At 38.1% G+C, this 16,706-nt stretch overlaps 1 pseudogene; it reads right to left on the bottom strand.

Annotated features, from left to right (window-relative positions):
- Nucleotides 1–2,199: 2,199 nt before the first annotated feature.
- LOC136277587 (DELTA-thalatoxin-Avl2a-like) lies at nt 2,200–7,197 on the bottom strand (annotated as a pseudogene).
- Nucleotides 7,198–16,706: the final 9,509 nt, after the last annotated feature.

The following is a 16,706-nucleotide window of genomic DNA, read 5'->3' as shown; positions in this document are numbered from 1 at the left end:
GAAAATCGTCAATAGATGCCATTTACAAGAAGACAACAAAGAGAAAAAAACAATAATCAACTAAGAGGCTGCGAGCTAATGGCCTCGGAAAATAAAGTGGAAGGTAGGAATGGAAGGAGTGAATTGATGTAAATAACTGCATGGGCTGAGTAAAATTTAGAGAAATATCACTTGTGTTTTCAGAAGTAGAGGAAATTGCCCGAGTCGCGCAGGATTATTAAAGATATGTATCCTTAAGTTTACAAGGAAACGTGCGATCACTTGTTTTCAATATAAAGGGCAAAATTTCCTTTCACTAAGAAGGTAAAAAACGCACGCTGTTGCTCTATTTCGCAGGAAGCTATTTCAGTTTCCAGTTAGTGTCAATTCACTGTGAAACGCACGAATCAGCTGAATGAAGTTTTAATTTTGTACCACGACGCTAAAGCAATGAAACCAGCCCTGCTAAAAAAAATTCGCCACCAATGAAATTTTACAGGGAGGGCTACAACTTTGCTTGCATGTAGTGCCACTGGTGAAAAGCTCAAGCCGTTGGTTATCGGAAAGGCGCAGAAAACCTCGTTGTTTTAAAAATATAAAGCCTGAGCAATTACCAGTAAGTTACATTGCCAACAAGAAAGCCTGGATGACAAACGACATCTTTTTGGCATGGATTAAAGATGTGAATCAAGAGACGAAGCGAAAACGACTCCACACTGATGTTTTTGGATAACGCCTCATCAAATGGCGACTTTCAGCTCTCGAACGTAACCTTTACGTTTCTTCCAGCAGAGACAACATCCCATTAACAGCCACTTGATCAAGGGATTCTCCGTGTCTTTGAAGCACGATACAAGAAACATCTACTACTATCGCTTTTAAGCAAGATCGAAAGGGCTGAAAGTGTTTCTGAACTCTGTAAAGAAATAACTTTACTAGACGCTACAACTGGATAGCCAAGGCATGGTCTGAGACAGCACCATCAACACTTATAAAGGGTTCAAAACCACTGGCTTTCCTGTGACAGACGAACAAGAAGATGACTACGAAGATGAAGACGACATTTCACTGTCGCTTCTTGCTCAACAGTTGAGAGTCGATCAGTCGTTCTTGCAAAACGTTGACATTGAACCGCCAACAGAAGAAAACACTGGGAACTGGGAAAGAGACCTGATATCAAGCTTTGTTAAACCGATAGCTGAAGAGTCGAACAAACAGTTTGTCCATGATGATGAGGAGAAATATATTGATGTTCCTGGAAGTAACCTTTCACATAGAGAAGTGCTTGATATGGTTATTAAGTTAAAACATTCATCACAAAGATGAGAATTATCTCCAACTGGTTCTAGAGCTGGAAAATTTAACCAAAAGAAAAAAGTTGAACAACGTTGTAGTCAGATGCAACTGACATTGGATTCCTTTTTCCAAAAGCATCTTGGAAATTTAGACAGAGAATCTTGAACATTTCATGTTTAAATGATTTAAAAGCGACAATCATATTACCATGTGTGTAACCCTTAATTTTTTTGTAAATTAAATAAAGTGACGTTGAAAAGTTTCCTTGTGATCCATGTTTTTTGCTTCTTTACTGATGTGCTTTATTAGTACTCGTGTACCATGTACTGGTACTTACAGCCAGACAATACACTATGCGGCATAAAATTACCTTATGGGTAAAACCTCAGTACACTGGACACCCCTCTAAATCGGACATTTCCTCCGGTCCCAAGGGTGTCAACTTTAGAGAGGTTTCATTGTAGTACTTTTAGGCAAAGTTAAGCCTTTTTGAATGTTTTAAATTCTAAGGAGTGTACAAATGTATAAACCAATTTCAACAGAAGAAAAATTCCAAGAAAATAACGCTCGGTTTTTTTTGGGTCCTTAAGTGCTTTCATTTTGTCTTAAAGGTGTCCCATAGATTGGTAACGAGCTAGCGGGTGATGACGTAAAAAAGGGGAAAACTCTCCGTTGACACTTACAAATCTCTCACAACTCTTGTAATTTTGTATTAGTCAGCGTTGAAATACTCTTGAAATAATGTCCGATAGCGATACATACCCTTTGTCTGAGCCGATCAGCATTTAGTAATTTTGCCCTCTATGTTTAAGGGGTCGGAATATCAACTCTTTCATCCATTTTCCAGGTTGAAAGGATCTAACTAAAGGAAGGACAATCCATCTGGATCTTGTTTAGGCTAGAGCGATCAGAGGAGACGACAAATCATTTTAGGGACCACACAGTTTTCCGCTGATCCCGATTGTCATTATAGCAGTCGCAATAAGATCCTGCAGCTTTCCAATCGCAACCATGCCATCCCCAATCTTCAAATGTATTTGGATATGCAGTTAACTTAGAGTCACCCGCACCTTCTTTCACTCTCGTGTAACGGACACATGTTGGACCACGACAGGAGCACCAAATGGGTCTGTAGTGGCAGTCATCGCTTTGGTGGCAGCCCTCTTTTGCCAGGGTACACTCGAATTCTGGATACTTCTCACTGGAGCCTCTGGTATGGTCAAATTTTTGTATGGCAAGTCCATCGTTACTTATGAAGGGACAACCATAATTCAAGAAACCAAGGTAGTAGTACTCGAGGTTTGTGGCTCAGATATTGTTAGGAGATCCCTGTTTAAATCGGCTTAGTAGGATGGTCCAGATCGCCATAAAGGTGTGCTGAATAGACGCGGGAAATTCATCTGCTTCATTCAGGAGTTGGCTAAGCAATTCAGCCGACGTCGCTCCGTTTGCCAGCTCGCTGTTTGTTTCCCTTTTTCCACCTTTGACAAAGCGTTTCTCGCTTATGCTCATCGTGCTCACTTTGGATATCTCACTTTGGCTTATGCCTGGGTAGGTCCTACGGCCGAAAGGCAAGCTTTTACTTGGAAATCTCTTTCAGTGTAAGCTTTAGAGCTCTCTGCGAATACCATCTGCTGAAATCTTGATCCGCGCACCACCGAAGTTATGGCGTGAGAGCCGTATTTGTTAAGAAAATTACGATACTCTCTCCATGAGTTCTGTTCCCAGGGACTTTTGATGTTTACGGGCAAGTCCTCGAAGTCTTTTAGAAATGTTCCTTTTAATGTGGAGATGTCAGCATTTACTAGACATTCTTTATCGACGTGGATCTTTTCCGTTGGCGCCTGCTTGTTTAAGGACATGCCACTTACTTCAGTATTCTCTGAAGTTTGGATGTGTGTTGCTACTGATACAGTAACACCCAACGAGTAGGCGGACTGTAAAGAGGCGCTCAAGTTTGACTGGGTGGCTAGTGATTTATAAAATTGCTTGGTACTTGCATAATAATCGAGGTAGCTGCTTGAAGATTTCAAAGGTTTCTTTACGAGACATTTGGGGGGGAGCTCCTCAAAGATCCTGTTCTCTTGCTCGTTGAAGTTGGCCAGTAAGTTGACCTTTCGAAGATCTATCACTCTTCCCAGCTCAGAATACTCGGTAACGGTAGCCTCACATGTTTCTTTAAATGTGTATAACACAAAAACGAGAAGTACCAAAGGGAAATGCATCATTCTGCTTTTTGAAGTACAATCTACAGGGGAAACAACGTTGCATAATTGTTTTTGAAAGTGGCCACATAACGGGAACGAAACGTTTAAACGTTTTTAATGTGGGGCAATAAAGGAAATGTTTTAATGAATACATGACACTCCAGTTAGAACTGTTTTTGCCTCAAATGAAACAAATAATAGGCTAACATTTTACTTCGATAATTTTACTCTGAGAAATTCAGTTAACTCATCTAGATATTAATGTTTAGGGAGACACTTTTAAAATTGTTCTATCGATTTTGAACAACATTAGAAGATCTTTGAGATATTTCCCCCTCTAGGGAGGGTCGGATTTTGAAGTAATAAACACTACATTTCAAGGTTGCAGCTACCAACGGGCCTTTGTTCGGTTGTTTATTTGTTTACGTCTTGATTCCTTACATATATTTAAACACGTGACACCTAGGAGTACCGAAGTTCTCGTTTAAACGTGTACGTGTATCAGAGATCCACCCAACCCAACCCAGGGGAGGACATCCATCACACAGTAATCTCGTGCGTGGGAAATTAACGTCTCCTACCCCAAACCCTGCAGGAGACGGGACCTCCGGCTTCACGTCTTATCCGAGAAGACGAAGCAAAGTGAGTGAAGCGACTTGCTTAAGGCCACAACGTAGTGCCCCATCCAGGACTTGAACCCGGGCCGTCCAACCCAGAGTCCAGCGCTCTGACCACTGGGCCACTCACGCCTCACCAAAGATTAAAATGATTAAAAGTAAGCAACCTCAAACGTTAATCAGTAAAACGTTTCTTTAGAGGCAATAATGTTAATCCATTTTCTAAAGTAAGAGTTAGCTTACGACTTGTATTTTTGTTTTTTCTTCTAAACGGCTAAGAAAGAAAACGGTAGATAAAGGTCTGAAAGCAGAATCGCACTCTTTAATAGTTAATGAAATATGAACAATTAAATGTATGACCATCAAGTAAACCTTTGTCTATTAAACTTTCGACGCTGAAAATAAGAAAACATCGAACTATGAGAATGACGATACCGGCAGAGGGACACTTAACTTAAACAGAAAACTATTCGGCTTTTTGACAAACCTTGTGATACTGGCTCCCTGAATCTCTTAGATTATGATAAAACAGGATACCAGAGACTCACTTCAGTTTTTAAGGATTAGGGCCTTGAATTGGAAGTAACACTTCACTAAAAGGTTTAGACCCTTAGACATAGCAGAAAAGATTTGTAGAGCTCTTCGCTTCATTTAAGATCTAACGTCGTTCTGCTCCTTACAGATGAATAAGTAAATCACACGCCAAAGATTGGAGACAATTTTAAAAAGTTGGTTTTTTTTGTCTTTTGGGAGGTATTTGCTTGCATGTTTGATTAAAGAAACCCAACTCGAACCTTGAAAGAACTTTGTGCTACTTTCAACTTAACACAATTGGTGAAGGAACCGACTAGAATCACAGAAACAAGCTCGCTGATTGATGTCGTTATGTGTACCGACCTTACCCTAGCGGATTCTTGCTCAGTCATAGCGCCCTCAATAAGTGATCACAACTTAGTTGAAGTTACATTGAGGATAAGGCGCCCTAAAGTTAAAGCCAAATACACCTCCGTGAGAAGCTATTCCAGGTACACATCCAATAGCTTTTTCGAGGACCTCTTTCTTGTTCCGTGGCACATGGTACACTTCTTCGATGATATAGATTCTCAAATAGAAACATTCAATTCTCTCGTCCTAGAGGTGTTGGATCAGCATGCACCCATCAAACGTATAAAGATCAAAGCCCGCTCTATTCCGTTCATAACACCTGAAATAAATCCATGTAAGGAACGAAATAGTTAACAGCAGAGGAAATACAAATGCCATTTGGAAGATCTTAAATCGATGCATGTCTCGAGGTATTGTTAAACGTCCGAGCACTTTGGAGGACCATGAGACTTTGGCAAATAAATTCAACAAGTATTTCACATCAGTAGGCGAACTTACTGCCTATAAAACAAACTTGATAACAAGGGAACAAGGCTTTGATAATGAGAGTGGTCCTAGGGAGGAAAGTATGAAAATCGGCCTACATACCGAACAAGAAGGATTTGAGTTTCAATACATAAAAGAAACTGATGTCAAGTCCGTTATTAAGAGTTTAGCCCCCAACAAAGCGTCAGGATATGATAAAATCTCTGCTCGAGTCCTGAAAGCCAGCTGTGAGAGCATCGCACCTGTGATCTCCAGACTGGTGAATAGTTCGTTTCAAATGGCTGTCTTTCCCAAAGCATGGAAAATTGCTGAAGTGATACCTGTACCCAAAGAAGGCAATTCAGAAGAACTGGCCAACAACAGATCGATATCATTGTTACCCATTCTATCGAAAGTATGTGAGAGACTGGCACACAAGCAGTTTGTGGAATTTTTAACAACGAATGATAAACTGTCGCTCTACCAAAGTGGCAATAGGAAAATGCATTCAACAGAAACTGCCCTTATAAATGTTTCAGACAACCTCTTGAAAGCAATTGACGAAAAATCGGCCTCGTTAATTGTACTGCTTGATATGTCAAAAGCTTTTGACAGTCTTAATTATAATTTATTACTAGAAAAACTACTAAAATTCAGCAGTTTCCTGGTTTAGCAGCTACCTATCCAGCAGATATCAAAGGATACGATACGAAGACTCAGTCTCAGAAATGCTACCTTTAACAAACGGAGTACCTCAGGGATCAATCCTGGGTCCAGTGCTTTTTACAACTTATATCAATGACTTAATTAGTGCTATTATCCACAATCATACTGCCGCGTATGTCGATGATAGTCAACTGTACTTTAAATTTCCTGTATCAGATTCATCAAGTGCTATGGCAGCCATATTTTCGAAGATTAAGAATTTGGCAGTAAAGGAGGGTCAAAGAGCAGTTCACTGACTTCGATGAATTGTGACTAGAAAGATATCGGTGATCATTTCTCTGTAACAAGGATTCTTCGGAAGTCACTTGGAATTAGTGGCAAGTTAAAGGTACAACTTGAAAGGTATGTCAATTTTAAAGACTCCTTTTAGATTTATCACTCAATGCGGAATCCTTCAAAAAATTAAATAATGATCATTTGAGTTTCAGAATCATTTACAATCTTCATTAAGATCAGTAGCAGTTCAAGTTGGGGATCACTTTTGGGTTTGAGTCATTTACATTCAAGGGTTCATTTGGAAAGCGGACATAATTTGCATGACAAAGGACATTTTGTTTTTGTCGTGAATACCGATTTGTGACCTGGTAAAATGACAAGATAATGTAACAATGTTCATCTTCAAGATTATTAGTAGTCCTTTCAGATAATAACGCCAAAATTCAACTTTGGCTTATGGCGGCACAAAAATAGAGAATTGGACAGGAATGGAACAATTTCTAAACATTTATCCGAAACTATTTTCATGAGCAAAAATCAAGTAGGACTGCCATTGAATATATTTGAATTAAACGTGTTTTTTAGTAGTTATCCCAATGTCGGTTGATTTTACTCGAAAAGATCGGCCTCTGCTCCGCATACAGTTTTGCATAATTTGTGTCAATTTTTTTTGCAGAATTAGTGTGAAAATATTGCTTGTTACAAAGAATAATTGTTTTCATTGACTGCGCTATGAAGCGAATGTATTTGACCTCAAAGAGGAAAAAAATGTTCTCTTCTCACCTGCAGCCAGTGAACGACCACTTCCGTCTCTCAATTCTGATGTGATTAGATCTTTGTTGAATGATAATAACGTGTAAAAACGGGATTGGTTATCTAGGAGGAGAACTAATCAACCAGTCCAAACTCCATCCAGGAGGGAAAAGCTTGCCTGGAGGGGTGAAGAGATATCGACAGGTATATTACATCTATGTCGAGCTGTAAATTACGTGTAAAAACGGGATTTGTTATCCAAGAGGAGAACTAATCAACCAGTCTAAACTCCCTCCAGGAGGGAATAGCTTGTCTGGAGGGGTGAAGAGGTATCAACAGGTGTATTAGATCTATGTTGAGCTGTAAATTACATGTAAAAACGGGATTGTTTATCCGGGAGGGGTTATCCAGGAGCAAACATATTTTTCCTATGCGCGAGACAATTTTTTTACGAATCGGTAGCACCACGTTGTTGGGGTTTGAACCACTAATGGTTAAAAACCGCTCGTATGTAGGAAGGGATAAAACTGCTTAGTCTTGATGGTTGGTTGTAATCTAAAGAGGTAGAGGATTTTCTTCCTTCCGTTTTCACCGTTATAATAAATATTTGCCCGCCTGGGAATGGGAAACCTCTGGCTCTCTTTTTTTTTCCGCCAACACGAAAACGATAGGCCAGTAGTTTAAAAACGTCGCCCCGTCGACCAATCTTTAACTCCTCAGTTTTTAAAATATATTTACCTATTAACTCCAATGAGTGACCAAGACAAAATTTCTCCTTACAATATCACTAGAAAATCACGCTGAATTTTCTTTTTTGCAAAAGAAGACCGCTTTTTGATGCTCTTTCAAACGTTTAACAAACTGACGTTTGGTCTGTCCGATATACTCACTTACTTACACGGAATAGAATAAATAGTGTCGGTTCGTTGTTCTTTCGTGACAGGCTAGGGTCCTTAGGTTTGGCAAAAATATGCCCCCAAGTCTGAAAAAGTTTTTGAGTAACTTTAACGTTGCGTGAATATGAAAGCGATCTTCGCAGTTTAACGTTGTGGCCATTCAAAATTCTCTCGTTGGGTTCCCTAACACCCTGAATGTCGGAAATAACAGCAAAACCTGTTCACTCTCATCAGGAGTGCTACTAGTTGTAACTGGTTCTCGGCAGTTACGGAGAAAAGTTTTGGTACAGCCATTCGCCTTTTAGGGTCTATGAATTGTAACTTCTCGGTTCTTTAAGCAAGAGTAGCATCAAACCATGTGTTCAGTTTTTGTTGCTCGAAGACCGCTTTCATGTGTGTAACGCAGGCTTTAACAGGAAAAAATCTTTGTACGAGAAAAATTTCCCGGTGTCTACGGAAGGAAAGCGCCACAACCAAAATATGGTACAATGTAACTTGAACCTACAGAAAAACATCCTTCTATCTATCATTTTGGAAAAGAAAGCAAGCTTGGAAAACGGATGTGAAGTGCTTCAAAACCAACGCATTGTGTAAAGAGAAGATTTGTCCCTTGGATTTGTGTAAGTCTTCCCATCTTGTAATCATGCCACCTGCCTTCAAGAATAGGTTCTTTATAACGAGTTTCACAGAAATTCGACAAGTACAGGGAGTTTAAGTTGCTAAAAGTGACGCAACTTAGGAGAAACGGTTTTCCATTCCGTTTTCTGCTTTGCAAAATAAAGAATATTCAGATAAATGAGGAAGTTACTCTAAAAAACTCGTAAAAAGAATTATGACCAACCTCGTAAGGGTTGGGCAGGTTGGTTATACAAGGGTTTGTATAATATATAAGCCTAAAAGCGGAGCTCTTGTTAGTTTATTTTCTAGTCCCTCATTATAATAAAAACTGTAATAAAACTCTTCAGCACTGGTTGTAGAAGAGTTTATTCAAGGGGATTAAGAGACCAGTCCGGGGGGTGGGAAGAGAAAGGAAGAATTGGCGAGGTCTGGAACCTGAGGACGACGTTCTCACACTTGCGATAAAACACATGCTAGTCAGCGGTATCTTCTAGCAGCTAAGGACCTTCGTTGTTGTTCCTGATGTTTAGAGCAAATTTTCGAAGATAGAGAATCTTTTCTTCTTCAGAGGAAGTGTGTGATGTCAGCATCAGTTGAAATTATATTCTTTTGAGCGTGACCTATAATTTTGGTTTGGGAAAATGAGCCAAAATTGAAAGAAACGACGGTAAACTACTTCCAGTTTTGACATCACCAGTCGATTGAAGAGTATACACGTGATAACAGCGAATTAGTAAATCAAGACGCCAGAATCGTATGGGCTTCTCTCATATCTTCTCTTGAAGTTGTCAGGTATGACTGCTCCCCACCATCTTTTCCCTAACTTTTCAACCTCCTCTGTTTCGCGTAAAAACTAAAAAGAAAAGTCATTTTCAACTCGTGTTTGAACCTGTAATTTCTTAAAACTTTTCCTCTTTTGGCTATTGTTTTATGATTGCCCTCTGGCTGGAAATACACGGCGTCTTTTTGAGGTTCTTTCTGTTATTTGATTCGGTAACCTCTGCTGTAACTACGTATCATGTAGGTTTCTTTAAGCCAACTGCCCATGATCTTAGCAACTCTAGCTAATGAAGTACGAAATTTGTCTAATATGTTTCTTGCGCTGCAAAAGTTTGCTTTAAAAGAAGACAAGCTAGAGCTAAAATGTCATGATTAAAACTTGAGGACGAAGAGAGACTTAGGATTTGATCATGAAGACATTTGTGGAAAACTTGAGATAATACCTGGATTTCATTTTTACATCACAGCAATCAATTCCAAACATCAATCAAGTTTTCTCTTTAGTTTTAAAGTTGAGTTGATTTTGTTATTGGTTATATCAAATGGGTTGAAAAGTTTTTGATGGTATTTTCTCATGTTTGCAAATAGTTGAATTTACTGGAAGGTAGAGTTATTGTAACATGTTAATATGAAACACAACAATAAATTTTATTGATATGTGAAACGTTTTCATTTGACTATCTACTGGCAAGTCGTTGTATTATATTTCATTCCAACCATTTTCTGCAATTTGTAAACACCATTACAAAATAATTAGTCAGGGAAACATACACCATGTTCGAAATGTCATGTCCATAGTAAGCAAACAGGATTGAGGAGAGTTTATGTGGGAATAGGCTCTCTTGTCTGTATTGTTAATTTGCTTTTCACTCAAATGTTTTGATGAGGTTGGGCTGTCAAGGCAAAGGAACTGAGGATTTTAGTAGGCAGTGACTTTTTTCAAACCTGGAAACTGCCATCGTGAAAGCCGTACTTGTGCCTGGTAACTCATTCTTATTCTGATAAACTTGTTTTAAGAAGGATACAATCTTTTATTACAAATATTTGATGCATAGGCTGTGCACAAATATTTAATTTAATGCTGCGCATGCCATGAATTTATTAATTCTGTACCAATTCTTTTAATTCTTTTAATTATAAATCCATGACTTTATTTTAATTCTGCCATGACTTCAAAATTTTTATGTACACCTCAAAAGGAGAATAAATAAATTTCAAGTTTCTATTTATTCAGGTTAGGTTTGTCAGGTAAAATTGAGTTGAGCAAAGAAATTTTCACAGCTAATTTATTAAGTTAGCTGTCCTTGAACAATCAGCTTCTCAGCTTCATGTACAAATAAGACTAGGTATGTATTGATGATGCACAAAACAACTATCTGTGGTAAGAGTGCTTGCTTTCCTTTCTTCATTCAAAAACATTTGGAGGTTATCATCTTTCCTTAAGCTCAGTGGAGATTGAGAGTTAGAGAGACTGATAGCGACTACATGTAAAAACATCAAATTTTACTCAGATATTCATATACTTGCTTGAGTCAAAGTTATAATTTTTTTAATAACCTGCTTCCTCTTACCCTTTAATCCCTGATAGTAACTAATTTCGCCTCTCAATATCGCCCCTGAATCAAACATCAAGGTTATGAGAATAAAGGCAATAATAATAAACTGAGGAACCTCTTGATTGTTAAACAAATTCTCCTTGCCAGAAAATCAGGAAATGTATGGAGAACAGTATGGAGAATGTGCATACTGATGTAAGGGTGTAAAGGGTTAAATCAGTTTTATATAGATGTAGAGTATTGCTTGAATATATAATTGTGGTGAGTGCAACTGCCTGGTAGACATCAGTCTATGGTCTTCTACTCATCCACCTTGGAGGGTGCCTTGTGTACATAAAAATTGAAGTTCAGTGCCTCTACCAGCTCTTTTGGCTACAAAGATCAACAAAGAACAACAGCCCCACCAAAAAATATTTTTCATGAAAGACACCTACAATGGTAGGTACACACAACTGATATGTTTGAGTGGAGCATGTCAAGCATTAAGGTATGATGGTCGGTTTGCTTTTCATTACTTGCAAACAGCTTATTTATATCAGCTTTGAAAACTTCTGCATCCTTGCTTTCGAAGAAAAGCATTTCCCATGAGCATTTAAGAGCGAATTTTTTTTATCACCGCGTGGGAGGTGGCACATGATCGGAAAAATCACTATCCTCATATTTCGCTCAGAGATACCTTAGGGTAAGTCTATAAACGTGGTATAATTTTTTTGTTCAGAGCTGTTTTTATTTTCTAGAAAATCACCAAACACTGTATCGAGCCCCAACCGCCATAAAATGACCGAAATGAAGTCGACGAGTAGGGCAACAAAACCGTTATTCCTGAAAAGCGCAAAAGAAAGCAAGTCTTTCTGAATTTTACCTATTTGTATACGAGGTATTAAAAAATTATTTGAATCTAATAACGGGCTTGTTGACATAACTATGAACTATTGGCGAATATTTGAAAATAGCCAAAATTTGATTGATTAAAAATTACATTTTGGAGCAGTTTTTCAATTAAAATTTTTCCTACCTGGTATAACTCGGAATCACTTGAGATGAGAATTTTTACAAAGTGGAAAGAGTGTTCTTTCCATGGATATAAAAATTAATTTGGGGCTCTTAATTACTGCGAAGAAGTAGCCCGGTCTATTTCGTGCAAATCGCAATGCCGCCATGTAAACAACCGCAGATAATCCAATTAGGCTTTTTATTATCGAAGCCATAATTCCAACAAAATCTTATCGCTTTGACCTATACTAGATTGTAAACTGGATTTCTTAGGCTCACCTGGCGAAAAACACCTTTCTAAGATTGGTTCCTTGCCTCAATCTTGTTATAAAGAGACTTGACAACAGCTTCGATAGTACAGCACTACAGGCGGTGTATACCAAATCACAGTGAACACATCTCACGAAGGTTCCTGCCGGAAACGTCGCATTGCTGGACAGTTATAACCATATTTCAGCTTGGAACACTCACATTTTACAAGTCTGCCTTTCACAATAAGAATGGAAGTTTGTTTTTTATAGAACGAGCCAGAGCATCCTGACAGATGAAATGAATCATTGACGTTCGTTTTTTGCAATGGTGTCACGCAATAACATGTCACTCGAAAGGAGGCTCGGTTACCAATACGCTCTTATTTTCTTTCCTTCTTATCCCCTATTTTTTATTTCCGGGAAAAAGTTTTAAATCCAGAATTTAAAATTACCGTTGTTTGCATTTTTTAAGCGCGATACCACTCATGCGTCACCCTAGACTGCTAAATGAATTAGGCATATGTTACTACAGCATAGAGGAAATTTCACTGCATTAATTTTTAACGACGTAAACAAATGTGTTATCCTATTTTGTAAATTGTGACGGCTTGCAGGGTAGACAGGTGCAGGAGTGGAAAAATTAAATTGGGAGTAGCTTTCTAAAATACTCAGCGCTAAAAAAATTAATTAGATTAGGCACAGTTTCTAACCATAATGAGCGTCGCGCCATAAATTTTCCAAAGCAAACTAAAATGGTGTTTTCGTTTGGCCGCCGATTTTTTTAAGAGGTGAGCGTACCAAATGGAAATCAATTGCTCCTTTCAAAGATTAGTTGGGGGATGCTGCTCCCACGATAAGCGAAGTCGAGTTGCAGGAAAAGCTTCTCTTATAGTCCTTCTGCGCTTATGTGAGAAAGACATCTCAGCACACAAACAGGCTGTGGGCGTGAATGATGTTGAATCGGAAGTCGATCTCATTTTAGCACGGGCATCGATATTCACGTTACCTTCCAATATTTCGGTATCTCGATATCTCCGTTCATAGTAAGCAGCCTTACGTGAGCAAGATCGAAGCCCTTTGTTTTAGCTGTACCTGTCAGCAGTGACGAACTACATGTAGCTTGAATATTGGTTTCATTGACCAGGAAAACACCTAAAGTATATGACACTGTATTCTTTTCCTTTCTTTCTTTCTTTCTTTTTTTGCTTTATAAAACCCATTCAGTAAGCTGATATGGAACTTCCTGATTTCTTGAATCTCCGAGGGTACGCCGCCTCTGTCTTGTCGAGAATTCGGGATCTCAATGAATGGCCGATTAATTGTTTGATTAAGGGACGGGAAACAACTTTTTCCGAGTTCGAGTTGAGAAAACTGTCAAGTTTCTAGCGATGGCCATTATCATCGTAGCAATCAAGGTACAAAATCGAAAGGTTTAAATTGATGAGCACGCTATCGTAAGGAAAATTTAAAAAAAAAAACAACAACAACAAAAACAAAAAACAGAGATTGTGTAAGTCCAAAGCTTTAAAAAATGTAATTGTAATGACCTACAGTCAGGCGATATCAAATAACACGTAATGTCTCGCGGCCTGATACAAGCGGCCGACTTTGTGACTCGAAGATTTACGTTTTTAGTGAAGTTTAACGTTCAAAGTGCTTAGATAAAGCACGAAATTGCTAGTCTGTTGTTCTGTTTACATAGTCGGTTAGAAAAGAACGCCGTGGAACCTGCCTGCCTGCCACTGTCATGGTAGACCTTATCGATCCACTAGGGACACGTAGGTGATGTATATAATCACGGAGCACTAGACAATTAACTTCCAGTTGTTTTAGTTAACTGGGAAGTTCGTCATTTGAGAGGTTACGCATGACGTTTGTTTTTCCCGCGAACGTCAAAAATTCAATTTCTGTCGTCTGTCTCTAGGTGTGTGTACACGGAATTAAGTAGGTTTGATTTATTTTATTTTATTTTTTGTGCAGGATTTTTTTAAGAATTCCATAAATAGGTAACAAAATGAAAGGCAAGCTTGCGTTTGCCGTTTGCCGTTAAACGTCATGCTTAAAGTGCCTATTGATAAATATAATCTTTGCAAGCGCGTAGTCGTGGAAATAGAGTCGATAACAACGCATGTATAGTCAGTACCAGGGGGTGACTAAATTTACGAAAACGTTAAAAAGTAGTTTTTTAGAATGGCACTGATTCAAAACACTCAAAAGAGATCTACAGCGTTTTTTAAGTGAATTCGCGCAGGTTTTTGTTTAAAACATAACACTGACTAAGAAATAAATATTAGTTGGCCCTGCACTCGGTACAGCGATGTCTGCAGACGAATGCCTGTCTGGGTGTCCTGTGCACGTTTAGCGTGATTGCGTGACAAACATGAGTGATGACACACGACTTCGTTGGTGAACATCGTTGTGCCATTTGGGGAGCCAAACGTTTCTTAACTGAAACTGTAAGCAATCAAAGCATCTTGGTTTATCGTGCTAAAAAGACTTTTGTATATACTGGAGTTGTATGGAAGCAGAAATAAGTCAAGAATTGCGATGGTTTGCGATGATTTATGAACAGCTCCGAGTATTGTAAATGGTCAAGCCGGACGTTGTAAACACTTTTCAAGTGAACATGGCGATTTGAAACAAAAATAATGGAAACATCATTCCTTAATCACTGGTTTCAGAAGGTAAGGGTAACATATTGAGTTTCTGATAAAGCACAGCTCAAAGCGGTAAGATTTTGAAGAAATTATGGCTTCGATAATAAAAGAATAATTGGATTATCTGCGGTTGTTTACACGGCGGCGTTGCGATTTGCACGAAATAGATCGGGCTATTTCTTCGCAGTAATTAAGAGCCCCAAATTAATTTTTATATCCTTGAAAAGAACATCGTTTCCAATTTTCAGAAATGCTCATCTCAAGTGATTCCGAGTTATACCGAGTAGGAAAAATTTTTATTGAAAAACTACTCCAAAATGAGATTTTTAATCAATCAAATTTTGGCGATTTTCAAATATTCGTTAATAATTCATAGTTATGTCAATAATCCCGTTATTAGATTCAAATCATTTGTTAATACCTCGTATACAAATAGATAATATTCGGAAAGACTTGCTTTCTTTTGCGCTTTTGAAGAATAACGTTTTTGTTGCCCTACTCGTCGGCTTCATTTCGGCCACTGTTATGGCAGTTGGGGCTCGATATAGTGTTTGGTGATTTTCTAGAAAATAAAAACAGTTCTGAACAAAAAAATTAATCCACGTTTATAGACTTACCCTAAGGTATCTTTGAGCGAAGTATGAAGGTAGGGATTTTTCTAGGCATGTGCCACATTTTTTTGATTTCACGCGGTCTCCAGAAAAATTCTCTCTTAAACATTAAAGACAAGCTATCAGCAACAGGTTTTCCACTGTTTCATAACATCAGATTCTCATCATATTTTTTTTGTTACATTAGAAAGCATAGTAAAATTTTAATCTTTACAATATAATGAAATACCCCATTTTAACTGATTTAGTCTCACTAGTGACCTTGGCAGAATTTCTCCTTACACTATCAGTACAATATCAAGCAGACGAGTAATGAAAATAAAGAAAACTATCAAAAAGGGGATAATTGGTTGATCCAATTCCAAATTCTCCAACCTAACGTCGCATAAATTGTATGGTAGACAGTAAAGAGAATTACCAATGAAATCTTGAAAGTTAAAGGGTTATGTAATCATATGTATCAGAAAGACAGCAAATAAATGTAACATACTCCAGTAAAGTGCTCTTATGTACAATGAAGTTTCAAACTCATTGAAATTAAGTTGACTTCATGATTCAGATTTTAGTTTAAGAAATGTGTAATATCTCTTTACAAGGATGAAAAGAGAATGCCACTTATGAATTTTAAAATAGTAAATGCAAAAACCCTAAAGATGGAGCTGAAAAAGACTGCCAAAATATGGCATATCTATTCACTGAGATTTTAATCATTGGCTGGCGCACAGAGATGTAAGAGTGGTCGTCTGTAAAAATTAGGCAGAGGTGTTGAAAATAAAAAGAATTGAAATTTTCTCAAACTTACCCAGAACATAGGTATGAATGGCCTTAGTTACAGAAAAATATCAAAATTGCCGAAAAAAATATTATTTTGGGAGAACGGTGGCATTTTGTGTTTTGGGGGTTCATAACTGTGTTTTCTTGGGGAAATAGTGCACCTCAAGTTAACGGCCGAAAAAATTTCATTTCGCCAGCAATTCGGAAACCACATAACAATTCTAAAACAAAGAGATGTTTTTCAAAGGTTCTGAAGTATTTTTTCCAAGATTCCTTGAAAAACGATTTTTTTACGAGTTTTCTAATTCAGGGAAAAGTTCACCCATCAAAACATAGCTCAACTTTGGCGACTAAAATCGGCCATTGTTACATGGCTCCATAAACTAAGACAATAACCACTGTCAAGAACAAGGTCTCTTCTTTTAG

This window comes from Pocillopora verrucosa, chromosome 1, assembly GCF_036669915.1.
Source record: "Pocillopora verrucosa isolate sample1 chromosome 1, ASM3666991v2, whole genome shotgun sequence".
Classification (NCBI taxonomy): domain Eukaryota; kingdom Metazoa; phylum Cnidaria; class Anthozoa; order Scleractinia; family Pocilloporidae; genus Pocillopora; species Pocillopora verrucosa.
This window is presented reverse-complemented; position numbering and strand designations above follow the sequence as displayed.